We start from the raw sequence: 10,959 nt of genomic DNA, 5'->3' as shown, positions 1-10,959 counted from the left end.
ATTTTCGTTATTCTCTGATTCTGTGTCCTGTGTTGTGACTCATGTGAATCTGTGATAGTGTTGTGACCCTAATTTCAAGCTCTTTGATTTAGGGTTTTGAATTTTGATATTGATATACTTTGATTTTGTGAAATTATTCGCCTAATTTCTAGCAATCTAGTGTGATTTTGTGAAATTATTCGCCTAATTTCTAGCAATCTAGTGTATTATTTTCCAGTATGGTGGAAGCCCGAAGCCCTATCAGTGTATTATTTTCCAGTATGGTGGAAGCCCGAAGCCCTATCCCCTATTCCCCTGATTAATGATTATGGATTTCTTTGCCTATCCCCTATTCCCCTGATTAATGATTATGGATTTCTTTGTGTTATTGTTCTTACTGAAAGTCTGAAATTCATTTCATATCTTGGATGCCTGAATGTCTGTTTTGGTGGAAGCCATAGCCCCTAACTGGATTAGTGCGATGTGAAATCCATATAAATGATGAGCATTATATTTTTTTAAAGTAAGACTGTGCTCTTACTGTGCTTGAAATCTTGAATGCCTGATTAATGATTATGGATTTCTTTGTGTTATTGTGCTTACTGAAAGTCTGAAATCCATTTAAAATCTTGAATGCCTGAAAGCTGAATGTCTGTTTTGGTGGAAGCCTTACTGCCTTAGCCCCTAACTGGGATTAGTGGGATGTGAAATCCATATAAATGATGAGCATTATATTTTTTTAAAGTAAGACTGTGCTCTTACTGTGCTTGAAATCTTGAATGCCTGATTAATGATTATGGATTTCTGTGTGTTATTGTGCTTACTGAAAGTCTGAAATCCATTTTTAAAAATCTTGAATGCCTGAAATCTGAATGTCTGTTTTGGTGGAAGCCTTAGCCCCTAATTGGGATTAGTGGGATGTGAAATCCATATAAATGATGAGCATCAAAAAGTATTTGCATACTTTGCTTGAATGCCTGATTATGGATTTCTTTGTGTTTTGTAAATTGTAACTTGCAAGTGTGAAACTGTGCAAGTTGCCAAGTTTATGGATAGATGACCCTTAAATTGCTTGTGTTATTGTGGAATCTGCAATTCTGCATTTCTGCATACATGATGAAATGTGCAATGTCTGAATTATGCTTAATTACTTTTTAATGATGAAATGCTCTAGATTTTGAAATGAGATCCCTAATACTTTCCTACTATATGTTATAGATGGAAAGTGTTGGTGGGTCTGGAAGTCAACCTCCCTCTCAAAATGTGGAACATGATATGGGAGCAGAAGCTGTAGAGAAAGATACATCTCAGCAGCCTTTGCCTCCATCTGTTCCTAAAAAAAGAAAAGAGGTTGAAACCAGATCTCCTGTTTGGGATCACTTTGAAAAAATCAAGAACAAAGATAACATTGTTGTCTCAGCAGTGTGCATATACTGTAAAAAGTCTTACAAATCTGAGACCAAAAGACATGGGACTTCTACTTTGAGAAATCACATTATGACTTGCTTAAAAAATCCTCACTCTAAGGATACTAGGCAATCTCTACTCACATTCTCTCCTGCCCCTAGTTCTGGTTTAACTGAGTCTGAAGGTGCAGCAGGGGTTTTAGGAACCTGGGTTTTTGATCAGGAGTTGATTAGGAGAGCTCTTTGTGAAATGATTATTGTTGATGAGCTACCTTTTAGGTTTGTCGAGGGTCAAGGTTTTAGGAAATTTATTCTTGTTTGCTGTCCTNTTGATTCCCTTACATGTGAATGATAAGGAATGTGCGGATGCTGCTAAGAAAGCTCAAGGGATTCGTGAATTTCATTCCAAGGTTCGAGCTCAAATTGAAAAGAAAAATGAGCAATACGCTCAAAAGGCCAACAAGGGACGCAAGGCAATAATTTTTAAACCCGGAGATTGGGTTTGGATCCACTACAACAAAAACAGATTTCCAAACCAACGCAAGTCCAAGTTGATGCCTCGAGGAGATGGACCTTTCCAAGTGCTTGAAAGAATCAATGACAATGCATACAAATTAGATCTTCGTACTAGAGTGGGGGTTGAAGTCAGTTTTTTCTGTCACAGTTGATAATGCTTCTAGCAATGATACTGCCATAGGGTTTTTAAAAAAGAAAATGCTGTTGATGAGACCGGAATGCAACAAATAAATGATCCATTAAAAGTCTCGAGTGGCCCGATAACAAGATCTAAGTCAAGGAAGATTCAAGAGGCTTTTAACACTTTTGTGCAAACAGATTGGAGTCCAACATCTTTTTGTGAAGAAGAAGATCAATCTGGAAAAATAATTCTATTCAATTGTCTTCACATAAAAACTTTTGAAGACAATTCAGACTTCAGTATCAGATCAAATTTCCCGGTGTGAAATTATTTGCAAGGTGTATTTTTTTTTAGGTGGGAAACTACTTTGCAAGAATTGTATTTTTTATTTTTGGGTGGAAATTACTTTTGCAAAATGTTGTATTTTTAATTTTGGGTGGGAAATTATTTTGTATTTTAATTTTGGGTGGGGAATTATTTTGTATTTTTTATTTTGGGTGGGATTAGTGACCTAGAATATTTAATTTTTTATTTTGGGTGGGATTAGTGACCTAGAATATTTAATACCTTATTTTCCCCTATAAATACCCCATAAACCCAATGGTTTGAGACACACCTTGTAAGAATTCAATTTGAGTGAAATTTCTCTCTTTTCTTTGCATGAGAAGTGCATTGAAGTTTAGGTTGTTTGTGAGAAGCATTCAATCTTGGTAGGCTAGTGAGAAGCTAGTTTATCCCCTTATCTTGTTCTTTATATTCACACACATATCCAAAAACCCAAAAAGAATACTATTACTCATATTATATAGCTAATTTTATTTTTGTATCTTAATTCTAGTGCTAGATTCCTAATACTCTAATTCTTAGCCTTGCTTAATAATCTAAGGGTTGAGAGTATTATTTGTTAGTTTGGTGAGGCATTTGTAGAGTTGGGATCTCAAAATCCAAGAGTCTACAAGGTAAGATCCTCTTTTGGACACGAAAGGTTCTTGAGTGATTCCTTGAGTGTGCACTTATTGCGGGAAGCAATCCGTGTACGCATCAGTTTGGTATCAGAGCCAAGTTCCTTTTTTTTTCTTCTTATTCTATCATTCCTATCTTTAATTTCCTTTTTTTTCTCTCTCTTATTCCATTATTCCTATCTGTAATTTCATATTTACTGTTGTTCCATTTCCTTTTCCCTTATATCCGTTACGTTCTTGCTTTATTCTATTATTGCTATCTTAAAGTTCATATTTACTCTTCCTTGCTACTTTAAATTTCATATCTACTATTGTGTCTATTTTTTTTTTTTTATTTCCGTACTTTTACTCTTTATATTCATAGCTTTGATTTGGTGACCTTATAAAGGTTAGATACCATCAAGCTTCTTTTAATCTATTCTACTATTGTATTTTTAATTTAGTTGAAGTTTACTTTATTGGAGGTTTGTTAAAAAACAAAAAGAAAAAAAAAAGAAAAAAAAAAAAAAAAAAAAAAAAAAAAAAAAAAACAAAAAAAAACAAAAAGAGCAAAGAAAAAAAAAAGAAAAAAAAGAAAGAATAAGGTTGGTTTGATTTTTAGTTTGAATTGTTGAATTTATATCTAAGCATTACCTGAAATTAATTGTGCTCTGTTTCTTTCTATCACATATACTTCTTCTACTTTCTTTGTTTCTTACAAAAAAAAAAAAAACAACCTGTGTCAGTTTCAAACACACTCTGTGTCAGTTTCTACATCACTCTGTACATGCTATTTCCTACCTTTCGTGCTTACTAGACTCAAACTCTACAAGTGTTTGGTTTGTTGTTTGTGGTGGATACAACCCTTGTGAATTTTAAGCTTTGTTAAGGACCAAGAGGAAAAGAACTAGTACTTGAGAAAAAAAAAAGTAAAAAAAAAAAAAAGGGAGAATGAACTGTGAGTGATTAAATATTTCCTTTTGATTACTATCTTCTTATTTTTTTGCATTTTTTTTTTTTTAAAGGAATGTCAAGCATGGCTAGTACTAGTGAACAAGGTAGTATTATTGCCCAAATGGAGAAAATGATGACCATGATGAAAGATCTTAGTGATAGGCTACAAAACATAGAAAATCAAAGAGTGAGAGTTGAAAATGAGGGAGTACAAAATCATGAGGGAGGAAACCAAGAAGAGAGGAGGGGTAGAGAAATAACAAGATATAATAGTTTACCTCGCATGCTCCCTAGAAGATTTGTGGAAGAAAGGGTAGATAATAATCTTAGCTCTTTAAGAATGGAAATGCCTACTTTTAATGGGGATGATGAACCCGAAGTTTTCTTAAATTGGGTAGATGAAGTGGAGGATATTTTTGGGCTTCATAACTTTGGGGAAGAAAAGAAGTTTAAAACAGCCATAGCATCCCTAAAAGATTTTGCTAAATTGTGGTGGAAACAACTTAGTCGTAGGCGTCTAGAAGACCAAGATGAACCTATAGAGACATGGGGAGAGCTTAAGAGGGAGATGAGAAGGAAGTTTGTGCCTAGTAATTTTTATCGTGATATGCGCAGAAAATTACAAGAACTCAAACAAGGCAGCAAGTCCGTTCGTGAGTTCTACAAGGAGATGGAGAGATTGAAGGCACGAGCAAATATCCAGGAGGATGACGAGACCACCATAGCCCGTATCCTTGAAGGATTCAACCGTGATATTCGAAGAGAACTCCGCAACCAAGAATTTGACGACGTGGACAAATTGGTTCGAGTTGCTTCGAAGGTAGAAGATGAGCTGAGATCTGAAAGGGGAAGCAAACCATCTGTGTCTTCTCAATGGGATCAACCAAGGAGGGCTACTAACAACTCCTATCAGTCAAGGACACAAAAGGAGTACTCTCGACCATCCCACACCCAGGAGGAGAAGAAAAATAACCAAAGGGAGAAAGAGAAGTTCCAAGAGGGCTCAAAGCAAAAGGTTAGTACTGTGACATGTTACAGGTGTCAAGGCCGAGGACATTATGCTCGAGAATGCCCCAACACCAAAAAAATTCTCACCACCGGCAAAGATGAGCGAGAATACATGTCCGCAAATGAATCTGATGACGAAGAGTTGGAGCCTATCGGAGAAAGACAAAAAGATGACCATTCTGAAGAAGAAGTGCAAGAAGATGATGCTCTACATTTCAACTGCGTTGTCCACAAAGCCTTGAGCACTCTAGTTGTCCTAGATCAAGAAGAACAACGAGAGAACATCTTCTATGGAAAATGCAAAATTCCCGGTGCTACATGCAGTTTCATCATTGATGGGGGGAGTTGTACCAATGTGATCAGCGAGGATGTAGTTAATGCAATGAAAATACCAACAATCCAACATCCTCAACCCTATAAGCTACAATGGCTTAATGATGATGGTGAACTCAAGGTACACAAACAAGCCCTCATTTCTATTTCTATTGGAAAATATCAAGATGATGTGTTATGTGATGTCATCCCAATGCATGCTTGTCACATCTTGCTTGGTCGGCCATGGCAATATGACCGAGACACCTTACACCATGGTAAGACAAACAAGTACACCATTCATAAAGGAGGTAAGAAGTATACTTTGACTCCACTAGCACCAAAAGAAGTGTACAACCTACAAGTGCAATCAAAAAAATTGAGAGAAGAACTTGCCCAAAAGGCAAAAGAGGCCATGAAGGAAACCACTAGTGGAAAACAAAATACCATAGCTCATGAGAAGAAGCAAAGAAAGGAAGGGATGAAGAAGGACACTACGCAATCCTCTCATAATTTGCTCATGACAAAGGGAGAAGTGGAGCAAGCCTTAAGAAGGGGAGAGGGAGTTTTCTTACTTTACCCGATTGATTTTTGTTTAAATGTTATTAAAAGTGAAATTATCCCTTCTGATGTTTCTACTTTGCTTTCTGAATTTGCAGATGTCTTTCCTGAAGAGTTACCAAAGGGGTTACCTCCAATTCGTGGGATTGAGCATCAAATTGATCTCATACCTGGAGCAAGTTTGCCTAATAGACCGGCATATCGCACTAATCCTGACGAGGCCAAGGAGATTCAACGACAAGTTGATGAGTTGTTACAAGCTGGATTCATCCAAGAAAGCCTCAGTCCATGTGCTGTACCCGTACTACTTGTACCAAAGAAAGATGGCACGTGGCGGATGTGTGTTGATTGTCGCGCCATCAATAACATCACGGTAAAGTATCGCTATCCTATTCCTAGGTTAGATGATATGCTTGATGAATTGCATGGGGCTGAAATTTTCAGTAAAATAGATCTAAGAAGAGGTTATCATCAAATTAGAATGCAAAAGGGAGATGAATGGAAAACTGCCTTCAAGACTAAAAATGGTCTCTATGAATGGTTAGTTATGCCGTTTGGATTAACAAATGCCCCTAGCACCTTCATGAGATTGATGAACCATGTTCTTAGGAATTTTATTGGAAAATTTGTTGTTGTGTATTTTGATGATATTCTCATTTACAGCAAAGACCCTCAAAAGCATATAATACATCTTAAAGAAGTCTTTCTTGTTTTAAGAAGAGAACAATTGTATGCTAACCTTGAGAAATGCTATTTTGGTGTGGAAAGTGTTGTTTTTCTTGGTTTTATAGTAAGTTCTAAAGGCATTGAAGTAGATGAGACCAAGATACAAGCAATTCGAGATTGGCCAACACCAAAAACAGCAACTGAAGTCCGTAGTTTCCATGGTCTTGCCAGTTTCTATCGGAGATTTGTCAAGGACTTCAGTACAATTGCAGCCCCATTGAATGAACTTGTGAAAAAAGATGTTAAATTTGAATGGGGCCCTAAACAAGAACAAGCCTTTCAAACCCTCAAGGAAAAATTGTGTTCTGCTCAGGTACTTTCGTTACCAAACTTTGATAAAACTTTTGAGATTGAGTGTGATGCATCTGGGATAGGTATTGGAGCTGTTCTTATGCAAGAAGGACATCCTATTGCCTACTTTAGTGAGAAATTAAGTGGTCCTACACTTAATTACTCTACATATGATAAGGAGTTATATGCACTTGTAAGAACTCTTGAGACTTGGGAGCATTACCTATGGTTTAAAGAGTTTGTCATACACTCCGATCATGAGGCACTCAAACACCTTAGGGGGCAAGGTAAGTTAAGCAAGAGACATGCGAAATGGCTTGAGTTTATTGAAGCATTTCCGTATGTTATCAAGTATAAACAAGGTAAGGAAAACCGAGTGGCTGATGCTTTATCTCGAAGGTATGCTCTACTTTCATCATTACAAGCCAAATTACTTGGTTTTGAATTTCTCAAAGAATTGTATAGTAATGATGTTGATTTTGCAGAAAAATATAAGGCATGTTCTACAACTCCAATTGGCAAATATTATCTACTTGATGGATATTTGTTCAAAGAAAATAGATTGTGTGTGCCAAATTGTTCTTTAAGAGAAATGTTTATTAAGGAAGCCCATAGTGGTGGATTAATGGGACACTTCGGTGTGACTAAAACTTATGAAGTCCTACATGGACACTTCTTTTGGCCCAAGTTAAGAAGGGATGTGGAATTGTTTGTTAGCAAATGTGTTACTTGCAAACAAGCTAAATCACGATCTCTCCCACAAGGGTTATACACACCATTAATTGTTCCTAAGGAACCCTGGACTGATTTATCTATGGATTTTATAGTAGGGTTACCTAGAAGTAGAAGGGGCCATGACTCAATCTATGTTGTTGTTGATCGATTTAGTAAAATGGCTCATTTTATTGGTTGTCACAAAACTAATGATGCCTCTCATATTGCAGATTTATTCTTCAAAGAGGTAGTGCGTTTACATGGGATTCCACGCACCATTGTGTCCGATCGAGATGCCAAGTTTCTAAGTCATTTTTGGCGAATACTTTGGGGAAAGCTTGGTACAAAACTTTTGTACTCTACTGCTTGTCATCCACAAACAGATGGCCAAACCGAAGTTGTGAATAGAACTCTAACACAACTTCTAAGGGTAGTCATTAGAAAAAACCTCAAGTCTTGGGAAGAAAGCTTACCATATGTGGAGTTTGCTTATAACCGAGCTATACATTCCACTACAAATATGTCACCATTTGAGGTTGCTTATGGTTTTAATCCATTAACCCCCTTAGATTTGATTCCCTTACATGTGAATGATAAGGAATGTGCGGATGCTGCTAAGAAAGCTCAAGGGATTCGTGAATTTCATTCCAAGGTTCGAGCTCAAATTGAAAAGAAAAATGAGCAATACGCTCAAAAGGCCAACAAGGGACGCAAGGCAATAATTTTTAAACCCGGAGATTGGGTTTGGATCCACTACAACAAAAACAGATTTCCAAACCAACGCAAGTCCAAGTTGATGCCTCGAGGAGATGGACCTTTCCAAGTGCTTGAAAGAATCAATGACAATGCATACAAATTAGATCTTCGAGGTGAGCATAGTGTTTCTTCTACATTTAATGTTGCTGATTTAGCTCCTTTTGAATTTTCAGATTCGGGGACGAATCTTTTTCAAGAAGGGGAGGATGATGAGACCGGAATGCAACAAATAAATGATCCATTAAAAGTCTCGAGTGGCCCGGTAACAAGATCTAAGTCAAGGAAGATTCAAGAGGCTTTTAACACTTTTGTGCAAACAGATTGGAGTCCAACATCTTTTTGTGAAGAAGAAGATCAATCTGGAAAAATAATTCTATTCAATTGTCTTCACATAAAAACTTTTGAAGACAATTCAGACTTCAGTATCAGATCAAATTTCCCGGTGTGAAATTATTTGCAAGGTGTATTTTTTTTTAGGTGGGAAACTACTTTGCAAGAATTGTATTTTTTATTTTTGGGTGGAAATTACTTTTGCAAAATGTTGTATTTTTAATTTTGGGTGGGAAATTATTTTGTATTTTAATTTTGGGTGGGGAATTATTTTGTATTTTTAATTTTGGGTGGGAATTACTTTTACAAAGTTGTAATTTTTTATTTTGGGTGGGATTAGTGACCTAGAATATTTAATACCTTATTTTCCCCTATAAATACCCCATAAACCCAATGGTTTGAGACACACCTTGTAAGAATTCAATTTGAGTGAAATTTCTCTCTTTTCTTTGCATGAGAAGTGCATTGAAGTTTAGGTTGTTTGTGAGAAGCATTCAATCTTGGTAGGCTAGTGAGAAGCTAGTTTATCCCTTTATCTTGTTCTTTATATTCACACACATATCCAAAAACCCAAAAAGAATACTATTACTCATATTATATAGCTAATTTTATTTTTGTATCTTAATTCTAGTGCTAGATTCCTAATACTCTAATTCTTAGCCTTGCTTAATAATCTAAGGGTTGAGAGTATTATTTGTTAGTTTGGTGAGGCATTTGTAGAGTTGGGATCTCAAAATCCAAGAGTCTACAAGGTAAGATCCTCTTTTGGACACGAAAGGTTCTTGAGTGATTCCTTGAGTGTGCACTTATTGCGGGAAGCAATCCGTGTACGCATCAGCTGTCTTGGGGTTCTACTGCAGTAAGGTGTAAGTATTTGCATATGCGATGCATTGCTCACATCCTTAATCTGGTTGTGCAAGATGGATTAAAGGAATCTGATGATTCTGTTAAGAAGGTAAGGGACTCTGTTAGGTATATGAGAAACTCTCCTGCTAGGCTCCAAAAATTTAGAGAGCTTGCTGACTTAATTGGGGTGGAAGCCAAAAACTCTTTGGTTCTTGATGTACCTACAAGGTGGAATTCCATATATTTGATGCTGCATACTGCTTTGCTGTATCAAAAGGTTTTTGAAGTGTATGAAGATCATGACCCTTCCTTCAAATCTGATTTGGGTGGGAATGTTCCTAATTTCTTGGATTGGGAGGCAGTAGAAGGGTTGGTGAAATTTCTGAAATCATTTTATGAAATGACTGTTAGGATATCTGGTTCTTTGTATGTAACTTCTAACACTTTCTTCTCTGAAGTGTCTGATTTATCTTGCATACTTACTGGTCTGGTGGGAGCTGAATCTGATTCTGTTAAAGCAATGGGGATGAATATGAGGACCAAGTTTGATAAATACTGGGGTGACCCAAACAAGATGAATTTTCTGATTTTTTATGGAAATATAATGGATCCTAGGGACAAAATTGAATACATGCCATATCAGTTTAATCAATTATATGGTGATGAAAATGGCAAGTCCTTGTTTGAGAAGGTTATGAAAGACTTGAAGGAGTTGTATGCTGATTATGTGACAAGTTTCCCAGTCCAGTCTGATCCTGTTCCTGTTGAACAGTCTGTTCCCCCTATTGTTTTGTCTGATCCAGTTTCTGTTGGGAGACCCCAATCTTTGTTAAAATCCCAGTTAAAAAAACAAAGATTGGAGAGTGGAGAATTAGGCAGAAAGAAAACTGAGTTGGAAGTTTATTTGAGTGAGGCAATTATAGAAGAGGATGGTGAATTTGACCTCTTGAAATGGTGGAAGGTTAATGCTGGAAGGTTCCCTGTGCTTTCTAAAATGGCTAGGGATATACTTGATGTTCCCATTTCTACAGTTGCATCAGAATCAACCTTTAGTACAAGTGGGAGAGTTCTTGATGCCTTTAGGAGTTCTCTTACTCCTAAAATTGTGGAGGCACTTGTATGTGCACAAGATTGGCTTAGGTTGCACAATCAGCCTCTTTCAGTTGAAGAAAACATTGATGAGGTTGAGAAATTTGAAAAAGGTAATTATTCTTATAAGTTTTAACTTTAATTATAAGTTTGTTTATTTTTTAGTTAATTAGTTTAAAGTCTAATGTTTAATTTTTTTTTCTTTGTGTGCAGAGTTCTGCACTGGAGTTGGTGCTGGAGTTGGTTCTTCCCTGCCTACAATACCAGTAAATTAAATTTCAATTCTCTGAAACTATTTCATATCTTTATTTGTTTACTGTTTTACTGTTTTCTGCTTATGCTTATGAGTTGTGCCTTGTGCTGTTTAAAACTAAATTGTGTATGTTTGAGTACTTGACTGCTTGACTGC

Source organism: Ipomoea triloba, chromosome 8 (genome assembly GCF_003576645.1).
Source record: "Ipomoea triloba cultivar NCNSP0323 chromosome 8, ASM357664v1".
Taxonomy (NCBI): domain Eukaryota; kingdom Viridiplantae; phylum Streptophyta; class Magnoliopsida; order Solanales; family Convolvulaceae; genus Ipomoea; species Ipomoea triloba.
Note: the sequence above shows the minus strand (reverse complement) of the source record.